The sequence below is a fragment of the Leptonychotes weddellii genome, chromosome 15 (genome assembly GCF_054177405.1).
Source record: "Leptonychotes weddellii isolate Sample4059 chromosome 15, ASM5417740v2, whole genome shotgun sequence".
NCBI lineage: Eukaryota > Metazoa > Chordata > Mammalia > Carnivora > Phocidae > Leptonychotes > Leptonychotes weddellii.
This window is the reverse complement of record NC_138383.1, coordinates 4,065,760-4,081,135: the sequence shown is the minus strand read 5'-3', so window position 1 is coordinate 4,081,135 and position 15,376 is coordinate 4,065,760. Positions and strand designations below refer to the sequence as shown.

Genomic DNA, 15,376 nt, shown 5'->3' with positions numbered 1-15,376 from the left:
CTGGCTGGCTCTCTGCTGTTCTGAGAGCAGAGTTGTTTCCATTTTAGGGACACAGTGGGGAGGCTGTCATTCTCCTCCTAGCCTTTATTAAGATTCCATTAATCACGGTGACCGCTCCAAGTGCTGGGCTCCCAGTTTCAGCTGCTTCACGGGATGTATCTGTGCAGCAACTTTCGCAAGCACTTCCCGACTGTTAGTGTTGTGGAGAAGGCACCAGGACGCAGAGAGGTTGAAAAACTTACCCCAGGCCACACAGCTGGAAGTGGCAGATGCCGGCTTTGAGTTTGAACGTGGGGCTGTTGGACACCAGAGCCCCAGCGGGTCTGTAACTCCGTGCCTGGTTTCTCTGCCATTTCGCCAGCCTCTGGTTAACCAGCTGTGCCGAGGTCCCTTCCAGGGATGGCCAGCCCCAGCGCAGTGTCCCCACAGCTAAACTGGGACCAGGAGAGGAAGGGGCTGCAGCCAGAGCCTCCCTCACGGGGGGCAGCCACCCCGGGGACGAGGCCACATCTCCCCTCCTGGACCTCTGGAGCCCACAGGTACGGGTCGGGCTGTCCGCCCCCGGCAGGAGCGGCCCCCACAGCGGCAGACCCTGGGAATCCGGCCTGCGAAGCCTGGACGCTTCCGGAGGCTGCTGGCCCGCCTTCCTCTGCAGCTCGTTCTCCTGCACACTCGGTCCCCAGTCCCCAGTCGGCACGACCTCCCACATCTGGGACCATCTTCCCAGGCTGGGTCACGTGGTGCCGGTCGGCGCTGCTCTGGGGGAGGGCAGGGTGCCAGGAACAGCCTGCAGGGAGGGGGCCCCACTCCCCGGGAATGGAGTCAGAGCTCACTTTGGCCCAGCGCCCACTCTGCACAGGAGCGGGCTCGACTCCCAGCTGGGGGTCACTCAACGTCACCCAGCTCTGCACAGGATATCCCTGTCAGTTACCCACCTGTCCATCTGTCCACCCACCGCCCCCCATCCACCCGGTAGACATTTATACGTGCACTTGCGGTCTGTGTGAGGAGCGAGGCTGTCTGTCTGGCTTGGAGCCAGAAGTTGCGGGGTGAGCCCAGCTCTGCTGGCCACTGGCCACGTGATCCTGGACAGAGCCAGGCCTCCCTGCACGTGGGTCCTTATCTGCAGGAGGAGGAGGTGGGACGTGATGGTTAGGTGCCGTGCTGGGGCGTTCACCTCCAAGAAGTTAAGGTCTGCGTTCACACAGGTGACCCAGAACAGTGAATTAGGCTGAGCGGAGGGTTCGGGGTGGGGAGGGTACACCTCGCAGCCCAGCACTCTCCAGCACAATCTGCCATTTCCTTCTGAGCCCGGGCCCCAGGCCTCCCAGTCAGGAAACAGCACCCTGTTCACCCACTGAGCTGCCTGGGCCTGAGAGAGTGGGAGTCATCTGCAACACACAGCTGTCTGCAAAGCAGATCCCAGGCAGTGGCCCCGTCTGGAAGTGACTGTCCACCCCACGCCGCCCCCTGCCGTCCCCGTCCCGCAAGGCTCCGACGCCTTCCCACGTGTAATGTGCGTGAGGCTCGACACTGCGATCCTGGCGGTCCTCAGTGATTTTTCTGAACGGTTCAGGTCACTTTGCGTCTCAAACCTCCCGTGGGCACCCCTTGTCCTTGGGACACTCATCCCCCCTCCGCCTCCAAATCATTGGTGTCCTGCCCTCTGGCCTGGCCCTGGCTGCCCCTGGGACACAAAGCCTTGTCTCCACTGAGAGCCTTCACCCTGCCTGTTCCTTCCTGGGCCATCTTTTTCTGATTCTTCTCCTGGCTGCCTCATTTGGGTCCCTGCCTAAATGCCACCACCTGAGAGGTACGTCCCCTGTCACCTCAGCTAAGGCAGCTCTCTCACGGCAGTGGGTCACTTGCTGCGAGTGTGAATGGGTGCGCACGTGCGTCTCATCACTTACTGTCCACACGGAGTACAAGCTCCACGAGGGCAGGAGAAACTGGCTTGTGTCCCCAGAACTGGCATGTCATCCGTGCTCAGTTGAGCCTGTTGAGCACTGAGCAGTAGGGGAGCCCAGGAGAAGAGGTTCCCTCCAGCTGGAGCAATTGTGGAAGACTTCCTGGAGGAAGTGGTGTGTGGTGGGCCTTGGAAAGTGAAAGGTTTGTCTGGTGCAGAGATTAGGGTAGAAGGCAAAGGGGCATTGTCAGACCTCAGCAGATGGCCGTGAGCAGCGAAGACTGTGCTGTGAAGTGGATTGCCAGTGGCCGGTGCCGAGTGGGAGTTAGATACCCGTGTGTTGGAGCCCGAGCAGAGGCCCGGGGTGGGAGTGACACCGGTGGGTGCAGCTCAGTGTCCAGTGGAGCCAAATCAGAGGATGGGCAGCTCTAAGCCCACCAAGCATTAGGACAAGTGGAGGTGTTTCTAGGGGACCAGTCCAGCATGGGTGGGCGGATGGACAGAAGGACAAGGGACAGAAGGGCCTGGGGCTCTGGTCTGCAGAGTCAAGGGCTCTCCCATCTCCCCGCCCGGGCTGGCTCTAGCTCTTGGCCTAGCACGGTGAATGTGCCTCGGGCATAGGGCTGGCTTCAGCCCCGTGGTCATGGCCACTTGAAGCACTGTGTTGAGGATTCTGAGGCCACGAGGAAAAACGCCTGCTCTCGATTGGCGGCATCTGCCTCGGGTGGGGCGACCCCACTCTGCGCCTGCCTGCCTCTGTCCCGGTCCTGGCAGGAGACCCACTGGAGCCCATCACACCCCATGGGACAGTCAGCGCCAGAACACGGGGGGGCCAGGGGCGCAGGCTGGACAGGGGGCCTGGGCAGCACCCAGGCCCTGCCCCGGTTGCTCCTGGAGCTCTGCTCATCATGCCAGAGCGTCCGGAGCAGCATGGGTTTGTCTGACCAGCACCCCGTCCCTGGGCTCGTTCGCCATTTTGGTTTGATCTGTTCATTGTCACCGCTGTCATCACTATCCCACGGCTGGCTGCCAGATACCCAGGCTTTCTGGCACGGCGGCCACTGGGCTCAGAGCTCTCCAGGCATCTCCTGTAGCCTTCGCAGCAACCCAGGAGGCACAGAGGGGCTGAGTCGCTGGTCTTTAGTCACACAGCAAGTACCAGGGATTCTGCTGGACCTCTGACCCCAGGGCCTTTGCATGGCCAGGGTGGGACACTGGCAATGAAACCAGGTATGAGGGCTGCCCTCGCCTCGGAGCTCGGGCAGGGTGGCCCCGCCGGCCCGGCTGACCCAGTGACCCAATGGGCTGGGCCGTGACAAAGCATAATTGTCACCTGTGCCTCTCTTTGGGGGAGATGGACCTAGTAGGCAGAAGTGTGGGCTCTGAGCTACGTGCGCCCACTTGCAAACCAGGTGACCTCGGGTGCTTTCCAGAACTGTCTGGCTTCCTTCCCCGGGCAAAGGAGAACTAATAGTCCCGACCCCTAAGGCAGGTGGGGACAGCTCCATGAGATTTCCAGGAATGCTGGCCTGCGTCGCGGGCTTGGTTGACATTAGCTGTGCAGGCGACCCCTCAGTGACTTTTTGGAGTAGGCCAGTGTTGCCATGTCTTCGTTTTGAAGGTGCAGCCCAGAGAGGTTAGGGCACTGACCCAAGTCACACAGCAAGAGCTCAGACTGCAAATAGCAGTGCTGGAGGGGAGAATGCTGGAAGCCTCAGCACAGGAGGGAGGACCGTGGGGGTCAGCCGAGGGAGGGCGTGCTTTCCAGCTGGAGGATTCACTAGCTTCAGCACCTCCTTCGTGCCAGCGCCTAGTGGGCAGGGAAGTCATTCCAGGGCCCCTGAGAGCTGATGGAACTCAGGGCCACACAGCAGACGGGGCAGCCTTGGGGCCGGGCTTCAGGCAGCGGTTCTCTTGGGGTTTGCCTGCGGAGCTGTGGATGGTCTGGTGGCGCTGGCTGGTGGAGCCGCCCACCTACCTCGGAGCTGGGCTTTGCCCCATCACATAAATGCCAGTCCCCCATTCTGCAGGAGGAAAGTGAGCCTCAGACGTCCCGGCACCTGCCCAGGGTCGACCTGGTGCCACGCACATGGCAGGTGTGAATGTGCCGCCCCCTCTTCCCACATGCCTTGCAGCTTGCCTCCCCAGGCTTGCCCTTCAGACTGTGCTGTGCCTTGCCGGGGCTAGCCCATCAGAGGTGGTCCCGTGCTGGCCTTGAGCAGGAGGCTCACTAGAATAGGGGATGGACCCCCCACCCGCCCCGACCGCCCACCGCCCCGCACCGCACAGTCATCAGATCCCGAGAATGGGCTTGAGGGCGGGTGCTTCCGGGTTTTGCTGGTGGCCATGGTCTCCTCTGCATGGGGACAGCCCTGGGGTCTGTGGGGTGTGCTGTGCAGGCAGAACCACTCGCCCACCTGGGAAGTGGGTGTCCAGTCCTGTGCGGCCTCATTTCGTCACAGAGGAATGGGGGGCAGTGAGGTTTTTGGAGACGGGAGCCTGCAGCCTCCCTGGGCACGCCAGCCCCTCTTCCTCCCTGAGTCGCGGCTGGTCAGTAGGGGGCAGTGGAGGTCTCGGGTCCCTGGAGAGGAGCGGATGAAGCAGTTTTGATAAATCTGTCCCTGGGAAGTCTCTCTGATCTCGATCTCGCCCGGATCTCCATCTCGCCCATCCCGCCCGCCGTGGCTTCCCTCCCTGCTAACATTTTTCCTGGGGTTGTCCTGCCGGGCGGGGGCGGGGGCGGGGGCGGGGGTCCTCCCCAGGCTGGGGATGGAGCAGAGCTGTGTTGATACAAACTCCAGTTGAACCCACGTCCTCCCTGCGGCCCAGCGGGAAGTGACCTCGTGGCAGGGCCTGTGGTGCGCCCACCACGCGTTCCATCGGTGGGTCCTAGACCCAGCTCTGCACGTGGAGGCAAGGGGACCAGGCCCCTCGGAGCCATCCAGGGAAGCCCCGGCCCGGGGCCTGGCTGACAGCTCTTTGGAACATTCCGTCTGCTTGGCCGGGGGTGCCAGCATGCCGACGTAGGGGCTGCTGAGAAGCTGAGAGGCATCTGTCTTCCTGATTGGAAACAACCCTTGTTTTTTGTGTTTTAAAAATTATGCCAACTCACGGCAAAGAAAAATTAGAAAGCTGCAGAGAATACGATCGCTAATAATTGCGTCCTGCAGAAATAAGCACTGTTGGCGTTTTCTTCCGGGCTGTTTTTCTACACGTATACTTAACACAGATGACATTTAAAATAAAAAACAAAAACAAAAACAAAACAGAAGTGGGATTGGACACTGCTTTCCGCCACATACGAGAGTGCCCCGTCCTGGGGGGATTTTCCTCATTCTGCCCGTGTCCGGCCTTGTAAAGACTGGGCCCACTTGCTGTAGGAGGGCATGGCAAGTCAAAGGACCATCTTGAGGCCGGGGGAACTTGGAAACAGGCTGGGGAGCTTTCAGCACAGGGGGGACCCTGGCTGGGGGCGGCAGACCAGTGCTGGGCCCCCTTGGATGCTTCCTCTTTTTATTCCGTGGGATTATCTGTGAGTGGTGTGGGCGGGAGTGTGGCCACAGTGCTGGTCTGCACGACCTTCCTGGCAGCACGACCTTGGCCAAGGTACTTGGTTCCCATCTGTAAAATGGGCTTATAGAAACACTCACTCAGGAGACCTCAGTGAGAAACGGATGTGTCCGTCCAAGCAGAGGGCTTCGAGTAGCTCTGCCATCGTGGTCCGTGATGTCTGGCTGTGTTCTGTCCTCGTCCCTGTTGCCCACCTCCATTGTCCACTGTCAGGCTCTCATTCATTCATCCATTCATTCACCTTTTGAGGGGCCAGGCATGGAGCTGAGGACTGGGGGTCGATCCTGGGGTTTCTGAGAACATGAGGATTGCAGGGACTGGCCCCGGCTGCCCCGCCACCCCCTCCTCAGCGGAACGGGGCCAGCTCCGACCCCCTCTCGCTGTGTGACCTGGGACAAGTTGCTGAGCCCCTCTGTCCCCCGTTTCCTAATCTGTTAAAGGAGGAGAGCCACAGGAAGGTTCCAGTCGGGTTGCTGTGAGGACCCGAGGGGGATGCGTGTGAAGCTCTGGGAACGGTGCCTGCAATGCATAAGCTCTTACTCAGTCTTTGCTCTTCTCATAGTTGCTGTCCTGAGAATATTCTTGGATCTCGGGACACTGACGACCGTAGATGGAATGCTTTTTCTGGGAGCCATCAAGGAGGGACTGTAGCGGCTGCAGGAACAGTGACTGGGAGTCCCTGCCCAGAGCACAGTCACTGTTCTGCAGGGGGAGGTGGGCTGCCCTGGAGTCCCTCTCCCGGACACTTGTGGGGTGGGTGGGGTGGGTGGGGGTGTGTCTGACGCTGGGGATCTTGATTCTCCAAGTTTACATGGTCCCTGCTCTGATGTGGAGGGTCCTCCCTCCCTCACCTCGTGGGCCCACTGTGTTCTCAGCTGTGCCAGCAGAGTGCTTTTGGGGCCGTGTAACAGAAACCCCAACGCAGAATGGCCAGAGAATGTACTTTAGCATGAAGTGGGAAGTCCAGAAACCGGGCAGCTCTGGGATGCTCCAGAGGATGCTCCGTTCAGCTGTCCTCGGGTGTGGTGTTGCTCTCGGCTGGTCCGGCTGGTCTGGGCGGTCACAGATGCTGCAGCCTTCAGAGGAAGGAGAGCCCCCTCCTGTGAGCCCTGCCACCCGCTAGCAGCTGGGGACCGGCTGTGCCCCTCTGTGCACTCCCTCGTGTCCCCTTCATCCCGCAGCTTTGCCTCCCAGCCCCTGGCCTTGGGCTAAGACTCCGTGGCTCCTGCCCTGTAGCAAAGGGCTGAACAGAGAGGAGGGCGAGCCCCTGAACCAAATTAGGGTTGGCTGGGAAAGGGGGAGTTGAATGAGAGACCCTCCTTTAGCAGAGGGAGCAGGGAAGAGTCTTGACTCTGGTTGGTGTCCGCGTAGAGTCGGGGCACCTCGGGGCCAGCCCCTCCCGACCAAGCAAGCAGGGCAGTCGGTGTGAGCCAGTGAGGCAGGACCCGGTTCTGCCAGCCCAGGGGGACCTTGCTGCGGGCCCCACCCCCGGTCCACGCTGGACAAACAGCAGCTGTGGCCCGAGGCACTGACCGGGCTGGCTTTCTTGGGGCCGGAGAGGGTTGGCTGAGCTGGAGCCTGACCTCCAAGCCGGATCCAGCTGTCCCGGGGACCGGCTGTAGATACAAACGCTGGGGGAAAATCTGCAAGGGGGGTCGGGGGGGCCCGGCTGCTCCTCTGCAGGTTTGGCTGGGAGTGCACCCTGCTCTTTCCTGGTCCCCCTCCCACCCTTCATGTCCTGCGTTGGTAGGTTTCCTCTCCTGCCCCCTCCCTCCGGCTCTCCACTCACTCTCCGCACAGCGCGTATGGTACTAATTAAGTCCTTCCGCCCGCAGCTCAGTGGACGAGAGCAGAGCTTGTGTGGGGCCTCCCCCGACCCCGGGTTGGGGGGCTCCCTCCCCATCTTCTGGCCTTCAGAAACCAGACATTTTGCCTGTGTAGGTTTGGGTGCAGTAGAACACCGAGTCGATGCTGTTCTGTGTCTGAGTTTCTCACTTTTCCACTTGGGGAAGGCCCCTCAGCTTGGGGTTCCCAGGCCAAGTCCCCAGCACTTGCTGGGGCAGGCAGGGCTCCTTCTGCCTCTCCGGGCAGCTCCTCTTTGCTTCCCTAGAACAGGGCCACACAGTGGGGTTGCGAGACCAGCTCAGGCTTCGGCACCGGCTGCAGCCTGTGCGGGCTGCGTGGCCGGGGCCCTGCCCTTCCCCTGCCTGGGAGCGGTGTGCGGGTGGGGGTGCGGGCAGCCCCAGGCAGTGCGGGGGTACTGGAAACACCGGAAGCAGCACCCGAAGCCCCGCGAAGCCCCTGGTTCCTTGAAGCCTTGAGTCTGGGGTACTCCTGGACTCCCCCACCCCAGCCTGGACGGTTGGTGTTCTCTCTTGCACACGAAGCTAAGGCTTGTTTGGAGGAGGGAGGAAGAAGCATGGTTTTGAAGAAGACGAGATGATTGTTCACCTTTCTCAAATGCGGACGGAGGGTGGTGGCCTGGGGCCTCTGGGGCTACTAATTCAGGGGATGGATGGTCGCTGGGAACAAAGGCTGAGCTCCAGCATCTCAGCTACTGTCACCAGAAGAGAGAGAAGTAAGGAGGGTAGCACCGTCTGTCAACTGGGGCCTCGAGCTGCCAAGGCCCCCAAAGATCGTGACATGGTGTTGGTGTCCATTCCTGGTAACCAGGGCTTCCTGTGGACTCTGCATGGCCTTAGGGCGCTTTACCTGGTCTATCTCCTTTAATCTGATCAACCACACTGGGAAGTCATCCCATTTCACAGATGAGGAACTCAAGGCACAGAGAGGTTAGGTAACGTGCCCAAGGCCACACAGCTGGTGAGCGTGACAGAGAGAAGGTTTGAATTCAAGAAGCCTGACTCCAGAGCCCCTGTCCCTAACCAGTGACATAGCTCCTTGGACCTCTGACTTTGCTCTCTCTTGTTTTGGTGGAGAACCTGAGGCCAAGAGAGGGGCAGTGACTCGGCCGGGGTCACACAGCAGGCTCGTGGCAGAGCTGGAATCCTGTCTCCCAGGCCACCGAACAGGGCCTGTCCAGAGGTGGGATGGCCCGTCCTTGGAGTGGGGCTGGAGGTGCCAGGGGTCACCAGTCAGTGCAGCCCAGTCTCCCACACGTCATTCCGGAAAGAGGTCAGTCCAAGATGGGGCGTTGGAGGGACACAGACACCCTTTGGGCTGATGACCACAGTTACTCGCCGTTGTTGGGTCTCGCCTCCCTTCCCCGCCTTCGGTCAGCGGCTTGCCTTCAGCCCAGGTGTGTGTGCGTGTGACGAGCCGCGGGAGTTTGCGGGGGAGCAGCGCTGCAGGTATCTGCATACATTGGCATTGGAGCCCTGCCTTTGAGTAATTGGTGGGGCAGGAACCTTTTCGGGGCTCCCCATCTCCCTGCAGAACCCGCGCACGGCTTACCCCGGGCAGGGGCGAGAGCCTGGAGGCCTGGCCGCAGGAAAGCGAGCGCTGTACCAGCCGATGGGGTGTTCTCTCAGCCTCGACTGTGCGTGTTTTTGTGCACGAGGGTGCGGGGACCGGCCGGCGGGGCCTCTGCTGTGCGTCCCTGGTTCCCAGCGCGGTGGGAGGGGGCGGGGGCCTGCAGGAAGTTGGTGGGCAGGAAAGAGTTAATGATCGCTCCTGCTGCAGCTTTTCCCAGGGAAAGAGGCCTCTTCAGAGGAAGGGGTGGGTGGGGGATGCAGTGAGAACAGGCACCCCAGCCACCCTGCATATTTAAATTCCACCGACTTCTGCAGGCCGGCTGTTCAGAGCGCGCCCAGAAGGTGGAGGGAGAGCTTCCAATAAGCAGAGGATGGAATGAATGTGGGATTCATTACTGGAATTTGGCAATGCAAGGAGCCTCACTTTCTCCCCTGAGAGGGGACGGGGGCGGGGAGGCCCTGGGCCAGAGCCATGGTGGGGGGGGCGCTGTCGGGCAAGAGCCTCTGCCCACCCCCCGCAGCTGAGCCCCCCACCCCGGGGGGCCCCCCCGTTTCCCTGTGCCCGGCTCGCCCTTCCCCTGAGAACCTCGGGCTGGAGTCACGTGCCCGGCTGGCCTCTGCTGGAGAGAATGGCCTGGCCTTGTTGGCCCCTGCCACCTACGGCCTCCTGTTTTGCTGCCCTGGCCTCTCTCATGGAGGCTGGGGCGGGCGTGGGCAGAAGCCGCTTCCCGGCCACCGCCCTGGTCCTGGAAGCCGCTGAAATGTGTTGACGCCCCCACAGGGTGGGCTGACCGGCCGGGCTCCAGGAGGACACCAGGGAGAAGGCCAGGGTGCCACCATGTGGGACAGAGCCTAAAGAATGTCCCCAAGTGTCTCTTAGGCAGGGGCTGCCACTGGGTTCCAGAATCGTCCTCCGCGGGTGTGATTCGTGGAATCCTGTGGCCCCACTCCCTACAGAAGAGGAAGTCAGAGGGGCCCAGAGAAGCAGAATGTTGTAAGATGACAAATTTGTGTTGTAGGTCACTAAGTTTGTGGCAGTTTGTTATAGCAGCGACGGAAGGCTGATACAGTCAGGAAGTGGTGATCTCCTTCTGGAAAAATTCTGGGGGAATTCTCTGTGTGTCCCGAGCCCTGGAAGACGCTGGGCTCCCCCAGCCTCTGCCTGCTCCGGAGTCCGCAGGAAGGCTCCCCCAGGCAGGGCAGGAAAGAGTCCAGTCGAGAAGCTGACTCCCCTTTTCATAAGTGAAGGCAAGGGTGTGAGCCGGCCCGCCTGCCTCATTCTTGTGGCTTTTTTTTTTTTCTGAGAATTCTGTAGCTGAAAGAGACTCTGGGGTTCATCTGCCTGGTTTGCAAGTGAGGAAAGGGAGGCCCAGGGAAGTTCAGTGCCAGGGTCAGGGGCACGCAGGGAGTTCAAGCCAGATTTTCAGCTCGTCCCCTCAAGCACTTTCTTCCATGGTGGACGGTTAGTGGACTTCAGGGAGCAAATTGGATGGGCCCGGGGGAGCTGGGAGAACAACCCCTGCAGTCTCTGCTCCCTTCCCCGCAGCCCCCAGGTGACCCGAGGCCTGCATCGGCCGCTTGTCTCGGCCCTGTAGCCCTGGGAGCCCCAGGGACCAGAGCATGCCCTGGCTTGAGGGCTGGGGCCTGGCTGAAAGTGGGGACGGGCCAGATGCCCTGCATGGGCATGGGGGCTTCTCTGCAGACTGCTGCTGCCCCCTACCTCCTGCAGGGGCCTCCAGGCTGCCCAGGGCTCCCGGAGACCTTGGTGAGTGGGTTTTCTACCCCCGCCTTTACCCATCGGCACTCCAAGGCCAGCAGCTTGCAAGAGTTTTAGGCTCTTCCTTATGGCCATGAAACCATCACTTTCTGAGCTGAGTGGGGACCCGGTGAGCAAATCCCTGTGATCATCCTATCCTGGGGTCTGGGAAAAACAGCTGGGAATGACACTTTAGGACAGTGGGGACCTCCGGCCTCCTCACTTACCCCTCGGCCTCTCCTGACATGTGCGTGCAGATGCCCCTGCCTGGGAATCCTGCTCTCTCACAGGGCTTGGGCCTCTTTTAGCATTCATTGGGAACAGCCTTGATGGACTGTGCTCAGGTGCCAGGGGCCCTTGCTAAGTGTTGCCAGATCCTCCGCCTGGCTTCTGTCTACCACCGCATTTTAGCTCTGTGTCTCCTCCCTGCCGAGACTGGAGCTGCCAGGGTCCTCTCACCCGGAACAGAGCCTGCGCTCCGGACACCGTGCAGACGCACCACACGAAGAGACGGAAGGAATGAAGTGTCCTGTACCCTGTTTCTAACTTGTAGATCGCGGTCAGTGTTCACGGCATATTACATTTTTGATGTACTTTTTAAAAACTTTATTTTGAAATAGTCTTAGACTCACAAGACATTGCAAAAGTCACAGGAGAGAGTTCCTGTGCCCTTTACCCAGCACAGCATCCTCCCCCATGACATGTTACAGGATTTGGTTCGTTATCAAAGCCAGGAAATGACGGTGGTCCAGTATGAACTCAGCTGCAGACCTCACTAAGCTTCACCAGCTTTACGGCGCTTTGTTGTTTTGGCATTTGGTTCCACGAACTTTTATCACGTACATGGATTCATGTACTCCCCGCCGTAGTCGGGGGACAGAAATGTTCCGTCCCCCCAAAGAATTTTGCCTGGTTTTGAACTTACCTAATGTACTAGACAGCATACTTTTATTTTTTTAATTTATTTTGCCTTCTTTCATTGATTATTGTGTATTTATATCTTTTTCTTTTTTTAATGTACTTTTTTTTTTAAAGATTTTATTTATTTATTTGAGAGAGAATGAGAGAGAGCACATGAGAGGGGGGAGGGTCAGAGGGAGAAGCTGAGCAGGGAGCCCGATGCGGGACTCGATCCCGGGATTCCAGGATCATGACCTGAGCCGAAGGCAGTCATTTAACCAACTGAGCCACCCAGGCGCCCTTTTAAATGTACTTTTAAAAGAGAAATTCCCCAGAAGATCCTGTGGGTGCACCATTAGGGTTTTAAAGCACAGATGCTCACAGCCTGTCTGTTCACCAAGAGTTTCTGCTTATTCCTGTTTTCACTTCCCGCTCAGAGCGCCATGCATCTTGAGGCTGGCAGATGCCTGCTTGCTGCAGGCTGGTCCCAGCCCCTCGCCAGTGCCGGTGCCGGGAAGAGGTGGGCAGGCGTCGCTCTGGAGCACTTGCTTGGGTGTAGGCACGACGCTGGTCTGTGCACGGTCTGCCTCTTCTTTCCTTCTCGTTCTCCGCTCCCGGGGAGGGGAGAGTCCCCTCCCCCTTTTGGCATATGGGAAAACGCTTCCAAGAGGTTTAGAAATTTGCCTAGAGTCCCTCAGCTGCTAAGTGGTGGGGGATGGAATGCGAAGTGGGGTGGTTGCCTGAGACCACAGGCTCCTCCGGGCAGGGAGGGTCTGGCACTAGGGTTGCTGGGGCTTATGGAGTGAGCCCGGGAGGGTCAGCGTCCCCTCTCTGAATAAACAGCTGGAGATGATGTTCCGGCAGCTTCACAGCCTCGAGTTTCCTGAGCTCCTGGTTCTGCCAGGAGAGAGGGAAGAGCAGGGCCGGCCCGGGCCCAGTTCAGACAAGCTTCTCCATTGACGCGGATGGTGGTTTCATCTGCACAGTGTCTGTGCTAAAGGGATGAGGGGCTTCAGGGGCCCCCCAGTAAAAATGGGTCTGGGGCTGAGAGAAGCCTCATGTCAGATAGCCTGAGCAGCCGGCAGACCTCAGGCCTGAGACCAAGGCCTCTGCCCCGGAGGAAAAAACAAGGTTTCCTTTGGCTGGGTGTTTTCTGCCAGGTCACAAAAACAGGCCCAGAGTCGCTGGCTCCCCGCTCCTGGTTAGGAGCTTCGTTAGGAGCTTCGTGTGGTTTTTGAAGCCCTTTGGGGTTGTAAGCTTATTATCATCCTGCCCAGAACCCCATCAGGGAGGGCAGGAAGTTTGAGCAGGCTCCTTGCAAGCAGCTGACTAGCAGATGGGTTTGTTGCCTTGGTTTACAGGTGAGTAAACTGAGGCTCAGGGAGGTTATTATGCCTTTAGCCAGTTAGTCACAGAAAAGCTCACGCCTTGTTATTCCCCGGGGCCTCCGATTTAGTTTTTTTTTTTTAAAGATTTATTCATTTATTTGAGAGAGCGAGAATGAGAGAGAGAGAGAGTGTACATGAGAGGGGGGAGGGTCAGAGGGAGAAGCAGACTCCCCGCCGAGCAGGGAGCCCGACGCGGGACTCGATCCCGGGACTCCAGGATCATGACCCGAGCCGAAGGCAGTCGCTCAACCAACTGAGCCACCCAGGCGCCCTCCGATTTAGTTTTTAATAAAGCTGCACCGTCCCGGACAGTGAACACCTGCGTGTCTCTGTCCAGCCTGAGCAACCTCATTAACCAGCCCTGTTTCCTTCCTCCCACCAGACGCGCCCGCATCCTGTGCTCACGCTCATCCTTCCCACGTGGGCCTTAGAACTTTTGCTGTGTTGCTGTGTTTCTCTCAGTCGTGCATGGTGTTGTTTTGCACGTTGCATAACTGGGGCATATTATGGATAAGCATCCTTTTGTATCTCTTTATGTTTGGAAATTGAGGTCATCTGCCCTTGTGTCTGTAGTTCTGGTCTGTGCGTTTTCACTGCCAAAGGGTCATCGGTGGGTGGATATACCAGGGTTTTCTGTTCTCTCCTTGATGGACACTGGGTTGTTTTCAGTTTTTGCCTTTATACACAATGCTGCCAGGATACATTCTTGTGTTCTCTGTTAACTTTGGAATTTGGATTTAAAAAGATTATTCCAAGATCTGTGGCGGCCTCGGGTAAGCCGTCCTACCTGTGGGGCTCATGATCTCTGCTCCCACCCCAGCTTGTGTCCAGAGAGTCTGGACCAATCTGATGTCTGGTCTGGAACCAGAGCAGAGTGCTAACAGGCTGAGAAGTCTAAACCAGTGTTTCCCAAACTCTGTTTTCTCTGGGACCATTAATTAATAGGTATTAAAGAGGCAAAGTGGTTCCCCCATCCAACAAGTTTAAGAAATAAAGAGTTTAAGCTTAAAAAAAGAACTCTGTAGAATATAATATTTAATATGCTGATAAATACTTGTGAACATCAAAAGAGGGACTGTGGAGGGTAGCAGTTGATAGATATATCTGTGGAAACCTTTCAGGATGGGAGCATCCTACAGGACAAATTTTCCTGCTTTCAGAAACAGGGGTCTAAATTGTTGGCTGTGGGTGGGGAAAGGGTGCATCTGCAGTGAAGAGAGGGGCGGTTTTTGTTTTTGTTTTGTGGGTGCTGGCAAGGAAAAAACTTTTCCTCTATCCTCTTAGGTTCAGGACTTGGGGGTCTGTAAATTAAACTGGTAGGAGCCCCCCCCTCCAAATTAAACTGTCAAGAGCCATAGTAGTGAGAGAAAAGACAGCTTTAATCATATACATATGGGAGTTTACAGAAAAATGTGACTCAAAGGGGCAGTTAGAACTTGAAGCTTATATGGTATCACGGGAGGGGGAGAAGAGCACTTACTGGAAAACAAATGACGTTTTGGAAAGATAAGTGGCCCTTAGGAGAATAGATGGGAGGTAGATAGTTTTGTGAGTGTCTGTTTAGGTGTGGTGTGAAGACTTCTCATCTGTGATAAAGTCAGTCTTGCCTGGTTGCCCAGAGCAGGGGATTGATGACAGTGGAGTCCTTCTGGGAAGTTCTGCTTTTAGACAGATAAGAGATTTCAGGAGCTCAAATGGCTTCTCAAAATCACTTTTATGCCACAGTGATGTACTCTGGACCCCTTCCTAGGTCTCCTTTTTCCTTGTTCTTTTCCAAGTCCCAGCCAGGCAGCGGGCAGCGGGCAGCCTGGAGACACTTAATGAAAAGCCTGAGCCTTGCCCATTGAATGGCCTTTTCTGGACAGTTGAAGGAACTTTTTTTTTTTCCCCCAAAGATTTTTATTTATTTGACAGAGAGAGACACAGCAAGAGAGGGAACACAAGCAGGGGGGAGCGAGAGAGGGAGAAGCAGGCCTCCCGCGGAGCAGAGAGCCCGATGCGGGGCCCGATCCCAGGACCCTGGGACCACGACCTGAGCTGAAGGCAGACGCTTAACGACTGAGCCACCCAGGCGCCCCTTGAAGGAGCTTTTGATCCCCGACCCCCCAGCACCCCACTCATCCCATGCGTTCCTCTTGGGTACATTTGGCTCAGAATGCTCTTGCCGTAGATCCCAGGATCTCGTCAGATCCCAGACGTGTGTACGTATCTATCAGTCCCACACGGTGTTTTTTTTTTAAGATTTTATTTGAGAGAGAGAGAGAGCACAAGCCAGGGGAGGGGCAGAGGGAGAGGGAGAAGGAGAAGCAGGCTCCCTGTGGGGTCAGATCCCAGGACCCTGAGCCAAAGGCAGACTCTTCATCGACTGAGCCACCCAGGCGCCCCCACAAGGTGCTTTTCAACCCGGAATGCAATACACGGT

At 57.9% G+C, this 15,376-nt stretch overlaps 1 protein-coding gene across 4 annotated transcripts in view; it reads left to right on the top strand.

Moving 5' to 3' along the window:
• SEPTIN9 (septin 9) overlaps positions 1-15,376 on the top strand; it is a 145,631-nt gene that overhangs the window by 95,520 nt on the left and 34,735 nt on the right. The gene's annotated exons all lie outside the window — the stretch shown is intronic.